Here is a 17,787-nt window from a genome sequence, read left to right on the forward strand (position 1 = left end):
CTAGCTCAGTGGTTCTCAAAGATATGACAGGTGGGGCGCAATGAACGGCAGGATTTATTTATTTATTTGTTCTTCATTTATTTGTGACATTGACCACAAAAAAAACAAGCATGTAATTCAGCACAAGCAGACAAAAAAGGTAGATGGTGGGAGCTTAAACCAAAAATTCAGCCTTAAAGAAAATATAACTGTTTTATCCTGTTCCTTTTGCCACATCTCATCTCTGAGACTTTTCAGATGTTGCTACACTGAAAACTAAATACAGATCTCAGCTCAATATTGAGCATGACTTGAGAGTGACAGTATCAAGTCTACAACCCCGTTTTGAAAAGATTTATGAAATGAATTTGCTCTATTTTGCACAGACTGCAAAGTGACAGAAAGTCCAAGAGATAACACAACTACACCTTTATTTTTTCTATTTTTGTTTTTGATGCTAATGTTCATTTAGAATTGGATAGTTCAATAAATTCGACATTTTTTAAACTTAAAGAATTTCATTATCCTTTTTTGAGGTGACGGAGGACAGGTGGGTTTAAAAATCCACCCCTCTGAAGTGGTAAATGGCAGAAAAAGATTGAGAATCACTGCATTAAAACACAAACAGAAGTCACATTAGTACAGAATGGAGCATAAAGCACGTCCTGATAGTGCCGCTAGAGGGCAGTGTGAGACTGAGAGTTGAGGATGTGAGCTGTGTGAAGCTGGAGATCAATAGTCTGTTAAGGGGTGGGAAATAGGGGAAAAAAAGGGGAAGGAGGGACAAGAGAAAAAGGAGAAAGAAAAAATAGAAAAATGGAAGAAAATGAAAGGAAATGGAAAGATGATGGACATTTGTTATGGTTTTAGCAAACTGCCTTTTTATCTGCTTCCCAGGGAGAATCTCTGATGTGAATGATGCCGGTTTGAATCTTACCTCAGACACCGCTGAAATCCCCTTTTATACGTCATTATATGATAATATGATTATATGATAATGACATATAAAAGTCTTTTTAAATTACATAAAAGTGCAGGCTGTATAATGGTGGGGGTGGAGGTAGAGGGCACTACAGCAGTAGGAGTGGAGTAAAGCAGGTGGAACAATTCAATACCATATTTGGATCAAAATGAGGTTTCTTAATGAGGGGCTTAATAACTGCTAACTTGAGGGATTTATGGACGTGACCTAAAGATAGTGAGGAGTTAATAATATTGAGAAGAGGCTCACCAGCTGTATGTAACACTTCCTTCAATAGATGAGTAGGAATGGGATCTAACTGACATGTTGTTGATTTAGCTTTGGTAATAACATCATACAGCTCTTCCTGTCCTGTACATGTAAAACAGTGTAGTTGTGGAGTTGTAGGTGAGATTGTGTCAGGAGATGCTGTCAGAGGTTGGACCGCCACAATTGTTTTTCTAATGCTATACATTTTTTCAGTGAAGAAATTCATAAAGTCCTCACTATTAAACTGTGATGGAACACATTTTTCAGATCCCTGATTTGTAGTTAATTTAGCGACTGTACTGAAAAGGAACCTGGGATTGTTTTGGTTGTTTTCTATGAGTTTGCTCAGGTGTTCAGCTCTAGCAGCTTTTAGCGCCTGTCTGTAGCTGAGCATACTGTCTTTATACGCAATTCTAAATACCTCCAATTTAGTTTTCCTCCATTTTCTCTCCAGATTACGTGCTGTTCTCTTGAGGGCATGCGTATGACTATTATACCAAGGTGCAGGTGCTTGTTCTCTAACCTTTTTTAACCGGATGGGGGCAACAGTGTCTAATGTGCTAGTGAGGATAAGGTCTATGTTGTTAGTCATTTCATCAAGATTATTAGCAGTTATGGGTTTAGTGAGAAATTGAGATAAATCAGGCAGGTTATTTATGAATCTGTCCTTAGTGGTCTGAACAATAGTCCTACCAAGTCGATAACGTGGTGAAACACGGCTAATCTGCTCTACCGGTAGTGTGTACAGTATGAGGTAATGGTCTGTGATGTCATCACTCTGAGGTAAAATATCTATATCAGTGACGTCTGCTCCGTGGGATCTTATTAAGTCTAGTGTGTGGTTAAAACGGTGAAATGGTCCGGTGACGTTTTGTTTAACCCCAAAAGAGTTTAATAAGTCGACAAATGATAATCCTAGAGCATCGTTTACATCATCTACATGAATATTAAAATCTCCTACAAACAGCACTTTATCATTGTGATCATCTCATTTACAATCAGTGCTTTGGGTGCAAGTGATCTAATGTTTAAAAGACCAAACTTTAGAACTTTTTGGTGTTTGCTTATCTGGCATTTTTCAGTTTTAACTGCAATAAGATTATTTCTGGATCTTGTGTATTTAATTCTTGGTTTTACTACATGAGGAATAGATACGGTTTCTATAAACTGGACTGTGTGTGAACTTGTAACTATTTGGTTTGTTGTATAAATGTTCTCATAGCTGAAATTTCCTGATGTCTTACCAGTCAGATGGTGTGAAGTATCCTAGAGATGTTATCTGATAGCACTGCTGCTCCAACTCTGCTGGGGTGCAGGCCATCAGGGCGGAAGAACCTCGGACGCTCCCAGAAACAGTTCCAGTTATTAATAAAGAGAAGTTTGTGCTCTCGACACCATGACTGTAACCATTCATTTAGTGCAAAGAGTCTACTAAACTTCTCAGCCCCTCGCTGGTAAGTGGGAAGAGGTCCTGACACTATGATCCTCGTTGTGGGTGATGTGCTGCATACCGTCTCCACCAGGATCCTGAAATCCCTCTTTAAGATCTCCGTTTGCCTCAGCCGGGTGTCGTTCGTTCCGGCATGAAGAACAACCGCTCCGAAGTTCTCGTTCAGGATCGCGGGTACCTGCACAGCGACATCGAGAACACGAGCACCAGGAAAACAGCGAGTGTGCACCTTACCTTTGTCTCCGGTAGTGCGGACATGCCGGACGATGGAATCTCCAAGAATCACAGTATGACGTTCCGTCTCGCGGAGAGGGGGGAAGCGGTTCTCGGTCGAGATCTCGAAGGCCGGTGGTGGTGGTGGGGGAGACGTCCTCGACCGGGGCTTGGCTCGTGTCTTCTGCTGCTGCAGCATGCAGTGTCCGTGGGCCTGGGCAGAGAAACACGTGGAGTTGAGGTGCTGGGAGCGTTAGATTTAACCCGGGAATTTACCTGGGACGAGTGAGCGTCCACCCGGGATGTTTCCAGCACCGCATTCCGCTCTCGCAGCTGGGCATCGAATGAGTCCTCACCTGTGCTCAAAGGCAGACACACAAAAAAGGAGAGATAAATAGTAAAGTTTGTTTAAAAACACAGTCAAACACAGGAAGCTACGTCACAGAAAGTCTGCAAGCAGAGAGTCTCCTTTCCACGTCATGACCTGCTCCCATCCTGCTGCCACCTAAAAAGATAAATAACTAACAACAATCTGCACTTACTTTATCTTTACAGTAAATACATTTACAAATAAATACATAAATACAATATGAAAATAAATAATAATAAATTGGCAATTCACACAACAAACAAATTAAATAAATTTTTCACTACAAAGTCATTTTCCTAAAAACAGATCTTTCTTGCTTTGTTTGTTGCAAAGTCATCAATTACATCATCGTTGCAAATCTGACCAGCACTTGTATGGTTGATGTTTATGACAGCGAGGCTGCTGAGGTGCTCTTGTGACATGGTGGATCTCAGGTATCATTTGATTAGTTTCAGTTTTAAAAAGCTTCTTTCTGCTTCAGCTACAGTCACTGGAAGTGTAAGACAAAGTCTTGTGAAAAAAAGAAAGCTTGTTCACGTGAAAGAAAAGTGTCAATGATTTTTTTTTGGCTTTTAAGTGTAGAAAAAGTTCAGCAAAAACACAAGTCGAGTAAAATCTCAAACCAGAGGCAAATCTCATCTAATTAAGCCACAAGATCTTTTGCATGAAAGTTGTTTTAAAAAGATTTTCACTTTTTCTATCAGTAACTACACTAATAAAGGAGAGGTAGAGAGAAGATTTGAACAATTTATAACAGCCCCCAAAATACTTATAATTCTTATTATTAATATCATAACTGCAGTAACACACACACACACACACACACACACACACACACACACACACACACACACACACACACAGCTGCATTAACACATTTAAATCACTATCTCTCTAATCACACTTAATTCCTCCAGGATTAATTACAGGTTGGGTGACCTCTAACCTCTCGTGTGGTGCTGATGTTCCTCCTCAGAAGTCCGTCTGCTGTCTGAAGTCTCAGCTCCACCCTCTTCAGGTCATCAGACTTCATCAGGGCTGTCAATTAAACACAACCTATGTTTATCTACACTTATGATACCAGGACGAGAAAAAACCTCTCTGAAGATGTTCTTCTTAAAGACTGAAATCCGTATCAGAGCTCTTTTATAGAAATATATATATGACTGTATAATGCTGCTGCCATTAGGACTTTATTTCACATCACATGAATCTGCTGCACTTGTGAGTGGATTTGATTCGGACTTTTCTGATAAGCGTCTCTAATAGATCAGTGTAATTATTATAATATTAACGCTTAGTGGCGTCTCACCGTCCAGACTACAATTATCTCATACATACAACTGAGCATATCATTTAAACTCACACCTAGAGGTCGACTGATACAGGATGACCAATATATGTTGCTGATTTCTTTTGTCCGATATGTTTGTCCAAATAAAATCTCTACAAATTTAAACCTATTTTGTAATGACACTGAATTGAAATAAAAAAATAAATAAAAAATCTGTGTGACATGAACAACTCATATTTCTTGTCCACTTATTACACTATTTATAACTTTTAGAATAAACTTTAAAAACTGGACCAATATAAAGTTTGTTCACAAACTTTTACTAAACTGAGTTTATTTATATGATCATCACCATTCATTACATCACATTACCTCTGTCTTTGTCCCGCTTTTCTTCTTCTACACTTTTTCTTCTTTTTTATTTAATTTGTATTGTTTTCCAGCACAGTAATGTGATGAATGTAAATACTGTTATGTTTGCATCATTATGCTATAAAACACATATTATAACGTTAAGTTCTGAGCATGCGCAGAAAGAACAGGAGACATGACTGCGCAGCGTTTTTTACTCGTTTACTCTGCACACTGCAAACACACCCACATGCAGCACGAGAGTGCCCTCTAATGGCTATCAGATATTATAACATTAATGCAATGTTACCAATGTCACTATGACCATTATTAATTTAGGGGCTTCAGGAAAGTCTGCAAAGGAAACAAAACTATACCTACCTTTTCCGGTTTGTCTGAATCATTGCACGAAAAACATTAACAAATCCGAAAACACAGCGACAAGTCAGACAAACCGGAAAAGGTAGGTATCATTTGTGAATGGAAACTTATCAATCATTGGAGAAGACACCTGTCATTCACCTGTATATCTTGACTGACAGGTGTCTTGTCCAATGATCGGTAAGTTTACATTCACAAACTATACCTACATTTTCCGGTTTGTCTGACTTGTGATTTGTTATTTTGTTTTCGGATTTGTTAATCTGTTTTGTACTTCTCACACACACACACACACACACACACACACACACACACACACACACGTGCGCAGCTCTGCTCGGTGTCTTTCTCCTTTTTCTCCTCATCACCAGTCACTAAAACAGAGCACACTTATTAGTCCCATCAGCCACAGATCTGCTTCTCACCGCTCGTTTCCCCCCGGCTCCACCCTCCATTCACCAACCGCCGCTCGTGCACGCACCCGCTGCTCCATCCAGCAGTAGTGTTCAGGTGTTGTGAGGTGAATCCAGTGTTAACCCTGTCAGAATAACTGCTGAAAGATCATCCACTTTCTTGAGCCAAACCATGCGATTAATTATAAAGTACAGATGTTTAAGTGAATCAGGTTCTGCCCCACATTAACTGTCAGCTATATTGCTTTCAGAGCTCAAAATGAACAAAGCACTAAAGCTGCAAGAAAATACCTCAACTTCAGTTTCTGTCAAATTCCTTTTCTTTAAGGACATCAAACATCACTGACTTTACTAAAGTGGATTTCAAGAAAAAAAATACCATCATTGAATGCTCTCTGTGATGAAGAGACATTAGACATGATTGAAATTCAAAATCTTTATTTATTTAATAGTGTTTATTGTGTCTCGCTGTAGTAAAAGTGTTCAGACTCTCTGTTTCACTTGTCGTCTTCTTCTTTTTCTATTTCTCCTGTTCTTTTGAAGGTTTTTTTGTCTCAGCTGAGCAACAATTTCCTCCCATCGCTCTCGGACCCTCATATAATGTTCTGTTTTTTTCTCTGAAGTCTTCTTTTCTTCCTCACAGAGATTCTGGGTATCCTGGAGCCCCCTGTTGGTCTGAAGCTGTAAGTTGTTCCTCTCCTCTATGTCAAGTTTAGTTTTCTCTCTTTTGTCGTCTTTTTTTTCCTCAAAATCCAACGTGGGCTCAAACTGAGAAACACGTTCCTCCAGTCGCTCTTTGTCTCTGATCAAATGATCTCTCTCCTGCTTTGCACTATTTTTTTCTTTCTCACAGTGATTCTGAGTATCCTGGAGCTCCATGGTGGTCTGTTCCAAAGTGGCATCAAGCTGAGCAACATGTTCCTCTATATTATTTTGTTCTCTCGTCCAGCTCTCTTTCTCACATTCTAAGGTTTTCTCCAGTTCCTCATGGATTTTCAGGAAAGACTGGAGCTCCATGGTGGTCTGTTCCAACGTGACCTCAAGCTGAGCAACATGTTCCTCCAGTTGTTTTTGCTCTTTCATCCAGCTCTCTCTCTCACAGTCTACAGTTTTCTCCAGTAACTCAATGATTTTCAGGGAAGACTGGAGCTTCTTGGTGGTCTGATCCAAAATAAACTCAAGCTGAGCAACACGTTCCTCCAGTTGTTGTTGTTCTCTCGCCCAGCTCTGGCTTCTCTCATTTATGTCCTGTTCCTGCTGCTTTCGCTCAGAAGCCAAAGTAGCCTCCAGCTTTTGCACCGTCTGTAGCAGAACGTCTTTCTCTTCTTTCTCTTCTGTTATCTTCTCTATCATTAAAAGAGAAAATGCATCCAAGTCTTTCTCTACTTTCTCCATGTGTTCCAGCTTCTCCTTCATTTCAGCAATCTGCTTAGTTTTCTTTGTTCTTCTGCTTTGAAAAAACTTTCTCAACCTTCTGAAGAGCTCCATGTTTATGCCTCTTTACTCACAAGCAAAAAGCTCGGAAATGAGAGAAACAGAGACGCGTTCCCAGTTGCCTTACTGTGACGTCACAGGGAGATGCCCCGCCCTCTGTCTGTGACGTAACCCGGTCTCTATTAACCGGACTATGCGCATGCGCACATTACAGAGGTAAATAGCGGATAAAATATCATGTCTTTACAGCTTTTCTGTTGTTCCTGAGAGAAGAGCGATATTACAGTCATAAATAAGATAAAAACGGCTGTAAACTGTGTATAAAGCGAGTGAATCCGAGTTGAGAACCGGAAGTTGACCGGAGTGACTCTATGAATGTTGCAGAATCATAAATGACCAGTAGGTGGCAGTGTGATGTGTATTAGAGCTCACTGTCACAGCAAGTTTTTTTATTTATTTATTTATTTATTTATTTATTTATTTATTTTATATAATGAACAGTTTACAATAAAAAATATAGTAAAATGTTACAAACATGGTATTCACATTTCCTAGAAAAAAAAACAACAACAAAAAAAAGACAGAAAAAAGAAACAATGAGGGTATATACCAATAATCACAATAAAAAAGAGGAGTTTAGTTCTTTGAATATGTTCATAGTTCTGGTTGCTTTCCGATTTGAAAGACCTTGAAGAGTTTCAAAATAAATCCTCAGATCAACTTTGAATTGGGAGATATTGGGCTTCCTTTCTGACCATTTACATTTGTGTGTATAAAACTTACCTAATAATATTTAAAGATTTAGTATAAAGATGTGACTTTTATCTATATCTTTATTTTCAAAATAAAATATGACATCTCTTTTTCTTATGTTAATTTTAGATCCGCTCAACCTAGTAAATAAATATTCAACATCAGTCCAGAAAAATTGAACATACATACATTCAAAAAAAAGATGCAAAACAGTCTCTATATCCATTCCACAAAAAAACACAACATTCAGAAAGATCGGCTTTGTATCTCTTGAGAAAATAGTTAGTTGGATAAATTATAGTTATAATTTAAATAAATTTGTAGTTATAAGTCCAAATCAATTTCCAGTTGATATTTTGAAAGTGATTATTCCAGAAGTTTTTACTTCAAAATGTTGCAGGGCAATGAATTAAACATCTAAAAAATGTATTATTACATTTTCTATCTTTGATATCAATACCGTTTAATAAGATCTCTTTTTTAAATGTTGAAGGTTTAGAATCACTGAGGCCCTTTAACAGCCTCAGAAATCCTGCTGGAATTGCATCAATCACAATACAATATTCACACAGAGGTATTGGAATATCAAATTTCTCAAGAAATTCAGTATATGTAAGTAAATAACCTTCATTATTTATTAACTGTGAGACCATTAAAATATCATTTTTAACCCAATTAGTATAGAAAATTGATTTGTTCTTATATTTTATGTATTTATTATTCCAAATGATCTGCCTATGAGGAGAAAAGTTATGTTTGTATATAAGAATCCAATATAAGAGAGTTTGTCTATGAAAATTAGATAACTTAATAGGGAGTTTGTTGACCTTAAAATCACATTTAAAAAGAAACTCTATGCCACCAACTTTTTCAAAGATAAGATTTGGAATTATATACCACATCTCATCTTTATGTTTAATATCATTTTTAATCCAGTTCAACTTGAAAATTGCATTAGATGTAGCAAAATCAATCACATTCAGACCTCCTTGATTATATGAATTACATAAATTTTAATAGTGAGGCTTGTTTCTCCATATGAAATTAAATAGAGTTGAATCAGGTTTTTTTTAAGAAAAGATTTTGGTACATCTAATACTTTAGCAGGATAGACTAAACGAGACAACCCCTCGGTTTTAGACAAAAGAATCCTGCCTTTGAGTGATAAATCCCTCATGAGCCACATAACAAATTTCTTTTTCATTTTTAGCATAAGGGGTTGGAAATTAGATTGTACTCTGTTTAACTGATCTTTGCAAATATTGATACCAAGATAAGTTACTTCCTCTCTAATCGGAATACCTTCAAATTGGGTAAAAGGAATGCCATCATCTTTAAGTGGAAAAAGAGTAAATTTTTTATGTTTAAAAATAAACCTGACACTTCAGAAAAAAGATTAAGGCACTCTATACTTTTCTTAGCCTGTGATAGATCTTTCAAAAAAATAGCTGTATCATCAGCAAGCTGACAACATTTCATTTCTCTGTCCCTAATACTGATGCCTTGATAGGAATCATTATGCAAATGTAACGCCATCGTTTGCATAACTAACAGAAATAAAAAGGGTGCCGCTGGGTCGCCTTGTTTTATGCCCCGAGAAATACTAAATCGATGAGTCGTTCCCCACGGGAGTTTAACTGAACTATTACAGTCATTGTATAAAGTTTGTATCGCCCTTTTAAAGTATTGACCAAAACCAAAAAAATCTAAAAGATCAAATAAAAAATTATGTTTTACAGTATCAAAGGCTTTATATATATCTATAAATAAAATTAAGCTGTCATCATTTATATAATCCTTATAATCAATTAAATCTAAGATTAATCTAATATTATTGCTAATATGTCAGCCTTGCATAAAGCCTGATTGACTATCATCTATGATTGTATCTAAACATAATTTTAATCTTTGAGCAAAAATATGGGCAAACAATTTTGCATCATTATTAATTAATGTTATAGGTCTCCAATTGTCAAGAAGCAAACAATCCTTATTCGGTTTAGGTAACAATGTAATTAGGCCTTGACACATAGATGGGCGGAGCTTACGGGCTTCTATAGCTTCCTTAAAAACCAATAACAAAAATTCAGAGATATAATCTTGGAATATTTTATAAAATTCACCTGTTAGGCCATCATTCCCGAGGGATTTATTGTCTTTTAACTTACTAAAATTCTTTTTTAATTCTTCTAAGGATATATCTTGATCACAAACTTCTTTCGTCAATACCTTGGAAATATGGCTACTTGGTTCAGAATATCAATTTTTTTAGAAATCTTCCACAAAATCAGAAATTGTTTTAGGATCTTCGGATATCTGCTCATTAATTTTAAGTTTATATATATTATTAACACTAATATTTATTTTTTCTAATTATGAAAATATTTTGTATTCCTTTCACCATGTTCCATCCATTTCCGTCTAGAACGAATGAAGGCCCCCCGTGCCAGATTTTGATAGATATCATCCAATTCAGATTGTAATTCAATTAACATATTAATATCAGCTTGTGTTTGCTCATCCTTTTCATAAATAAGAATAATTCCCTTAAGTATTCTGTCTTGTCTCATTCTTTTTTCCTTAGATAATTCTTTTCCTCTTTTAATTGCCATATTTCGAATCTGAAATTTTGTATAGTCCCAATGTTTGCCATATATCTGATCTTTTTTAGCTTTTGACAAATTTTCATTTATAATTTTTATGGCTTTTTCTTTGAACAATTCATCACTCAAAAGTGTATTATTTAATTTCCAGTAATTTGCTTTAAATGTAATTGATCTATTCCTTATGCATATTGCTAAAGTGATCATATTATGATAAGAAAAAAACGAGGGTTCTATTTTCGTTTCCTTCACACTATCTAATAATTCATTTGAAATAAGCCAAAAATCAATCCTAGATCTCTTAGATAAATCTTTGTTGTTCCAAGTGAACTGGATTTGATGTGGATTTTTTAGTCTCCACACATCACAACAGTTTAAGTGCAAACAGAGATTAGTAAATTCTCCATAAGTGCCTCTTAAGGATCTTTGAGGATGACAGTCTTTAATGGGATCATTTATGCAGTTCCAGTCGCACCCAAATATTAGTTTAGCATTAACAAAAGAATTTAACAAGGCATTTATTTTTTCTTCAAATTCAGCAAAAAGAAGTGTGTTTCTTTGGCTAATATTATGGCCATATATATTACCTAAAATAAAAATATCCTCCATAAATTCAACAACTAAAATTATCCATCTTCCTGAGTCATGAACTACATTTTTTAGGATTTTTCCCTGAAAGGAGCCCTTTAATATAGCAACACCCGCTGATTTACTGTTTCCATAAGACATCCATATATTGTCTCCCCACTGATTTTTCCAGAAATTAAAATCTGAGACTAAAGCATGCGTTTCTTGTAAAAAATATAAATCTGCCTTAAAAGATTTACAAAACAAAAAAACAGCTTTCCTCTTAATCTGTTCTCGTAAACCCCTCGCATTAAGTGAATACAATGAAAAAGACAAAGTGAACAGGTAGAACAAATAGTTAACACAAAAAACGTAGGTTTTAAGTAGAACAAAGAAATAAAATGATTTTCTAGACCTTTTGAGTGCAAAGTATTTAACAAGCAAACAATGGATTATAACTCTCTGGCCTTTGGAATTTCAGAGTTTATGTATATTGTATGAGCTTGCATTTTACTAACTGCAATTTAGAATGAGATAAAATTTCTTAACGAAAGGCAGACAAATTACCCATCATTCTTCTTCTTAACGACATATCAGGGCTTTTTCACCATTACAATCTTACTTCTTTACCATCAATGATGGCTCTGGCTCCAACGAAAATAGCTCTTTTCCCTTGCTTTCGTGCCTCTTCAATTTGTGGCCACAGTTTAATGCGTGTCTCTTTGTCTTTTGTGGTCAGGTCTTCACCGAACTTTAACTTCTTTGTTTTGAGGAATTCCGAGTTCTTTGCGCATTTCCATACTCTTTCTTTGGTTGACCTGGACGTAAATCTCGTTATCACCGGTCGAGTTTTGCCATCTTCTCTCCTTCTGATCCTGTGGCTCACATCAACTTGGGAGCGTAGATCCTCTCCGGAGTCTTGAATGAGTGTCTTGCAGATGTCGACCACATGCTGTTTAACATCTTCTCCCTCTTGCTCTGGCAGACCATACAGCCTCAGGTTCCATCTTCTGTGATAGCGTTCCATATCGTTCAACCGGTCCTCCAGACCAGTTATTCTCTTCTGATGATCATCACTTGCCTTCTTAATCGTTGTTATTTCTGTTTTCATATCTTGAACTTCGTTGAAGAGAAACTCTGATGATTCCTTTAAGGCCTCGATGGTGTCTGCATTTTTCTTTATCAAGCTTGCAAGATTATTCGCATTCTCTTTTATTTTTTCAGCCACAAGTCTCACGATGTTGTCTTGCAATTCGGAGAGTGTTGGTTCAGCTTTTCCCTTCTTTGCGACCGGAGTGCACGGAGCTGAATCAGGAAGAGGGATAACTCCTCCATCGTAATTAGTGTAGGAATGCATATCACCTGCTTTAACAACTTCCATAATATCCTCCGTCAAATCTCTGTTTTCTGTTGTAAATGAAAGCATCTTTTTACCTTGGTCTCTTAGTCTTTTTTCTGTCATCTTTTTGGTTTTTGCAATTATAGTCTGATAAACTTTGGGCAACAGATCAAGTCAACAAAGAGTCCGAAATCTTTATCTCAGTGAAAACCAACAACGAAAAAGAGATATGTTTGCACTAATTAATTGTAACGTTAAAGGTTAGAAAACCATTTAGCATCTCTTAGCCTCGAATATCGACAACTGTCCCGGCCGCAATCTTGCACGCCCCCCCAGAATCCCAAACTGCTGTGTGTCTTGTCCTCGCTATTAGTGACGTCATTAGAGCTCCACTACTTCTAATTACCTGCTGTGACAGTGAGCTCTAATACACATTACACTGCCACCTACAGGTCATTTATGATTCTGCAACATTCATAGAGTCACTCCGGTCAACTTCCGGTTCTCAACTCAGACCCAGTTTACTGTCAAATACCGCGTACTAACTGCTCTCTCTATGGAGCTCTATGTAATAAGTGTAGTTTAAACACTCATCAATCAAATACAATTATCAACTGTATGTGAATAAAAGACAGTTTGGACTTTAAAAACCTCTATGTATTATGTAACAGACATGTCTACTGAAGTTAGCATGCTAAGCTAGCCCCGGTCCGTCCTCAGAGAGCATGGAGTCCCGCTGACCTTCACTCGCTTTATACACAGTTTACAGCCGTTTTTATCTTATTTATGACTGTAATATCGCTCTTCTCTCAGGAACAACAGAAAAGTTGTGAAGACGCCATGATAATTTATCCGCACTTTCCCTCTGTAATGTGCGCATGCCACAGTAAGTGTGGCGTGTGTGTGTGTGTGTGTGTGTGGGGGGGAGAGAGAAAGAGAGAGAGAGAGAGAGAGAGAGAGAGAGAGAGAGAGAGAGACAGGGGTGACGTCACAGAAAGAGGGCGGAGCATCTCTCTGTGACGTCACAGCAGGGCAACCTGTATGTAAGTCAGAATGTGTCTCTGTTTCTCATTTCCGAGGTTTGTGCGGTTGAGTAAAGACACGTAAACATGGGGCTCTTCAGAAGGTTTAGAGAAATTTTTCAAACCAGAAGAAAGAAGAAAACTAAGCAGATTGCTGAAATGAAGAAGAAGCTGGAACACATGGAGAAAGTAGAAAAAGATTTGGATGCATTTTCTAATCCAAGGATAGAGAAGATAACAGAAGAGAAAGAAGAGAAAGCCATTCTGCTACAGACGGTGCAAAAGCTGGAGGCTACTTTGGCTTCTGAGCGAAAGCAGCAGGAACAGAATATAACTGAGAGAAGCCAGAGCTGGACGAGAGAACAAAAACAACTGGAGGAACGTGTTGCTCAGCTTGAGGTCACTTTGGAACGGACGACCAAGAAGCTCCAGTCTTTTCTGGAAATCCATGAGGCACTGGAGAAAACTGTAGAATGTAAGAGAGAGAGCTGGGCGAGAGAACAAAAACAACTGGAGGAACATGTTGCTCAGCTTGAGGTCACTTTGGAACAGACCACCAAGAAGCTCCAGTCTTCCCTGGAAATCCATGAGGAACTGGAGAAAACTGTAGAATGTGAGAGAGAGAGCTGGACGAGAGAACAAAAGAAAGTGGAGAAACATGTTGCTCAGCTCGAGGTCAATTTGAAACAGACGACCATGGAGCTCCAGTCTTTCCTGAAAATCAATGAGGAACTGAAGAAAACTGTAGAATGTGAGAGAGAGAGCTGGACGAGAGAACAAAAGAATATGGGGCAACATGTTGCTCAGCTTGAGGTCACTTTGGAACAGACCACCATGGAGCTCCAGGATACTCAGAATCACTGTGAGAAAGTAAAAAATAGTGCAGAGCAGGAGAGCGATCATTTGATCAGCGACAAAGAGCAACTGGAAGAACGTGTTGCTAGTTGGATGCCACTGTGCTCTGTGCCGAAGAAAAGAAGACTTCAGAGAATAAAACAGATCATTATATGAGGGTCCATGAGCGATGGGAGAAAATTGTTGCTCAGCTGAGACAAGAAAACATTCAAAAGAAAACGAGAAATAGAAAAAAAAAAGAAGACAAGAGAAACAGAGAGTCTGAACATTCCTTTTTCCTCTTTCTGTTTCTTTAATGGGTATTTATGATAGTTTTACACTTATAGTCAATAGTATAAAGCTGAGTGTAAAGCTATTGTATCTTGTAGATCGTCTCGTCTTTTGATCATTTTTTATTTCTGTCTTGTCAAAAATACTGATTTGAATCTTTTACTACAGCGAGTCACAATAAACACTATTAACAACCATTATTTTTGTCTTCCTTACAAACGCCGTATGACCTCCTCATGGATTCTTCCACTTAGTTTATATCTCTCTTGTGGGGCAGGGGGCTGTGGCTCGGGGTCATAATGCTGAGGGGGAGGGAGGTCAGGAGGAAGAGGGAAACTGGTCCTCAGTGCCACATTGTGCAAAACACCACACACCCTGATAATCTTACACACTTTTTCCGGGTGGTATAGAAATCTTCCAGCTGAGACATCCAGAGCTCCACATCTGCATTTAAGGCGTGAGGAGCATCTGAGGGGTGAAGCCTCGGTCACCTGTCATATTATAAACTACTTCAGGACAATGTTTACAATTTGTACATGTTTTTAAACTCAACAAGAAGCCAGTCATCACGTCCTGCAGCTGCCTGTAGTCTGTTCCCTACACTGCTATGTGTCAGGATAAAGGAATCATGTGCTGAAGCAGGTCAGTGTGCCGCAGTGAAGGGAAACCTGATGTATTGACTACCCACCTTAATAATAACATCCAAAATGACAGGCATTATGACACTCAGGGGCAGATACCAGACCTATAGCATGAGATTTAATAGAATTATATTATATTTAAATATGGTCTTTGTGAAAAAAGTTGATTATATATAATATTTATATAAAGTCTTTCCCTGTCCGCCATTTCCCACTAGAAACAACCTGTTGTCTTTAACCCCAGAGTGGTGAGGACCTGTATTTGGACGGGGATGGCATGGTTCTGGCGTGTTTCCCTCTGTAGTACTGGACCCAATTCAGCACATAGATCCAGGAGCACAGCTGTAGGAATCTAAATCAGCTTATTAGCCAGTCATCATCATGGGCCAAGAAATCATCATGGTCCCTGGAGACTCTTTCTCTCCTTAATTTTCCATTGGCACCGCAGCATTTATGTTTTCTTTCCAGCTCATTATGGAAAGATAAAATAAACTGATATTTGGTCCTGTGCCATGAACATAAAAGCAATAAGAGCTACAGAAAAGCTCCTGCTACCCTCTGTAGCGGGTATTAAAATCCCATTTAAAATGCTTTCAGTGAGTCTACATTCTGTTTCTATGAAGTGTTTTCACTGTTTGCATGTTAATTGGCTGTATGGTGCATTAAAGTGCATGTGAAATATGTGAATTTATGAACCACATCTGGCTGGAAAAGACAAGTGTCCAAATACTTTTGACCACACACTGTGTATCAGCTGAAAAGCAGCAGCTTCGGATCAGTTGCGTTTCCACTGGGATTCAACTCTGAAATATCACTTTTGATTTGTATTATATGAAATATTTTATATTATATATTTGATATTATTTGTTTGGACTTTTCTTTCCTCAGCATCACTTGGATTTTCCTCCTGTAGCTCTGAGAGACGGCGTGTACCAGGTGGAGGATGAAGACCCTCTGCCGGGATTAAGCGAACTGTATGACCCCTGGAAGAGTGAGTTTCTGAGCTTTATGGATTTTATTCTCTTTAAAACACAGAATTTATCATTTATTATAATTATTATTATTATTAATCATCGGTACCGGAGTGAAGAGGGGAAAAGCTATGTTCCTCATTTTGTGTTTACTCCTGATCATTAGCATAAAGATCACAGACTTGCAGGAAAAAGTGGATACATTTGTCTAAAATAAATAAAGAATGATAATAAAGAGTGATAATATTTCCATAAATGTTGCAGTGAGCAGAAATGGACCTTTCGGCTAATGGTGTAGGAGACATCATCATTAGCCTCATGCTAGCCGGGTTTGCTAGCGCTGCTTTTGTGTTTATTTTATTAGAAACCTCTACTTTTTGACTAAATGATGAATAAAACTATATTTAATAAGATAACATAAGTTACATTAGTACATAATTTTACTTATAGTTCACTAAAAATCTGTGTAGTGTATGACTGAGTTGTTCCTCTGTGTGCTTCAGTAACTGCTGTTAAACTGAGAGGAAAGAAAAATGGCTTCAGTTCAGCAGAAATGAACTGATAAACAGTGTTAGGAAAAGACAAAGTGTTCAAATATTTACTTAAATATAAATTGTGATAACTTGTTAAAATGTTTTTAATGGTTTAATAGAGGATTTATTCAGGTTTAAACACACAAGCTGGTGGTGAAGGTAATATTGATTATAGATTCCTTTTACGAGACGCGTCTCACTGTGTGTTTGTCTCTTCAGACACAAGAAGACGGAGACAGGATACAGCATCAGTCTCGTCCCCTGTGAGGACTCGGTCTCCTCCAAGCAGCTCGTCCCCTGTGAGGACTCGGTCTCCTCCAAGCAGCTCGTCCCCTGTGAGGACTCGGTCTCCTCCAAGCAGCTCGTCTCCTACCAGTCATGAGCCTCACATAGAGATACAGAGCACATAGTGTTTGAACAGCTTTATGTTATAGGTTACAGAGGGATTTCTTTCCAACACTAGGGGATCAGGAGGAGAAGGAAAAAGATGAAGAGATCAAGAGGAAGAAGATGAAGAGAAGATGTTATGGACTTGTCTCTGAGCAACAGTTTAAAGTCTCATCTCACTCGTTCCTGTTCAGTGTCTCACCTCAGGTCTGGGGATATTAAAGATTCCTGTAGATGATGTGTTGTGTATACAGTAGAACATCAGCTGTAGGAGAACCAGGGAATAATTGACCAAACAAGGATTTAAATATTAAGATTTAGCAGAAAGGAGAAAGTTGTTTTTGCTGTGAACTGATCAAATCTCACACTAGGGCACTTTGTATTTGTGGAAGTGGTGTTACGAATCTCACGTGTTAACATTTGAATTGTTTTTATGCCTCGTTAGTCTTAAAACTAACATTTATAGAACTGACTAATAGAAAGTGGTTTTTTTTTCATGGATCACCTCAAATCAGTGTTACATTCATTGTGTGTGTATAATGATGGCATGTCAGCTATAAGGGTGATGGAGGAAAAGTCAAATCTAAATGAATTTTGTCACTTTTTTATTTCTTGTCATTATTTGTTGTCCTCCCCATGTGCTGCTGTACACAGGTGAACAGAGACGTCCATTCCACACCAAACTTTTTACAGAAATCACCAAATCTTGATTTTATTACTGCTGAGATGA

This window comes from Silurus aristotelis (assembly GCF_946808225.1).
Source record: "Silurus aristotelis genome assembly, chromosome: 1".
Taxonomy (NCBI): domain Eukaryota; kingdom Metazoa; phylum Chordata; class Actinopteri; order Siluriformes; family Siluridae; genus Silurus; species Silurus aristotelis.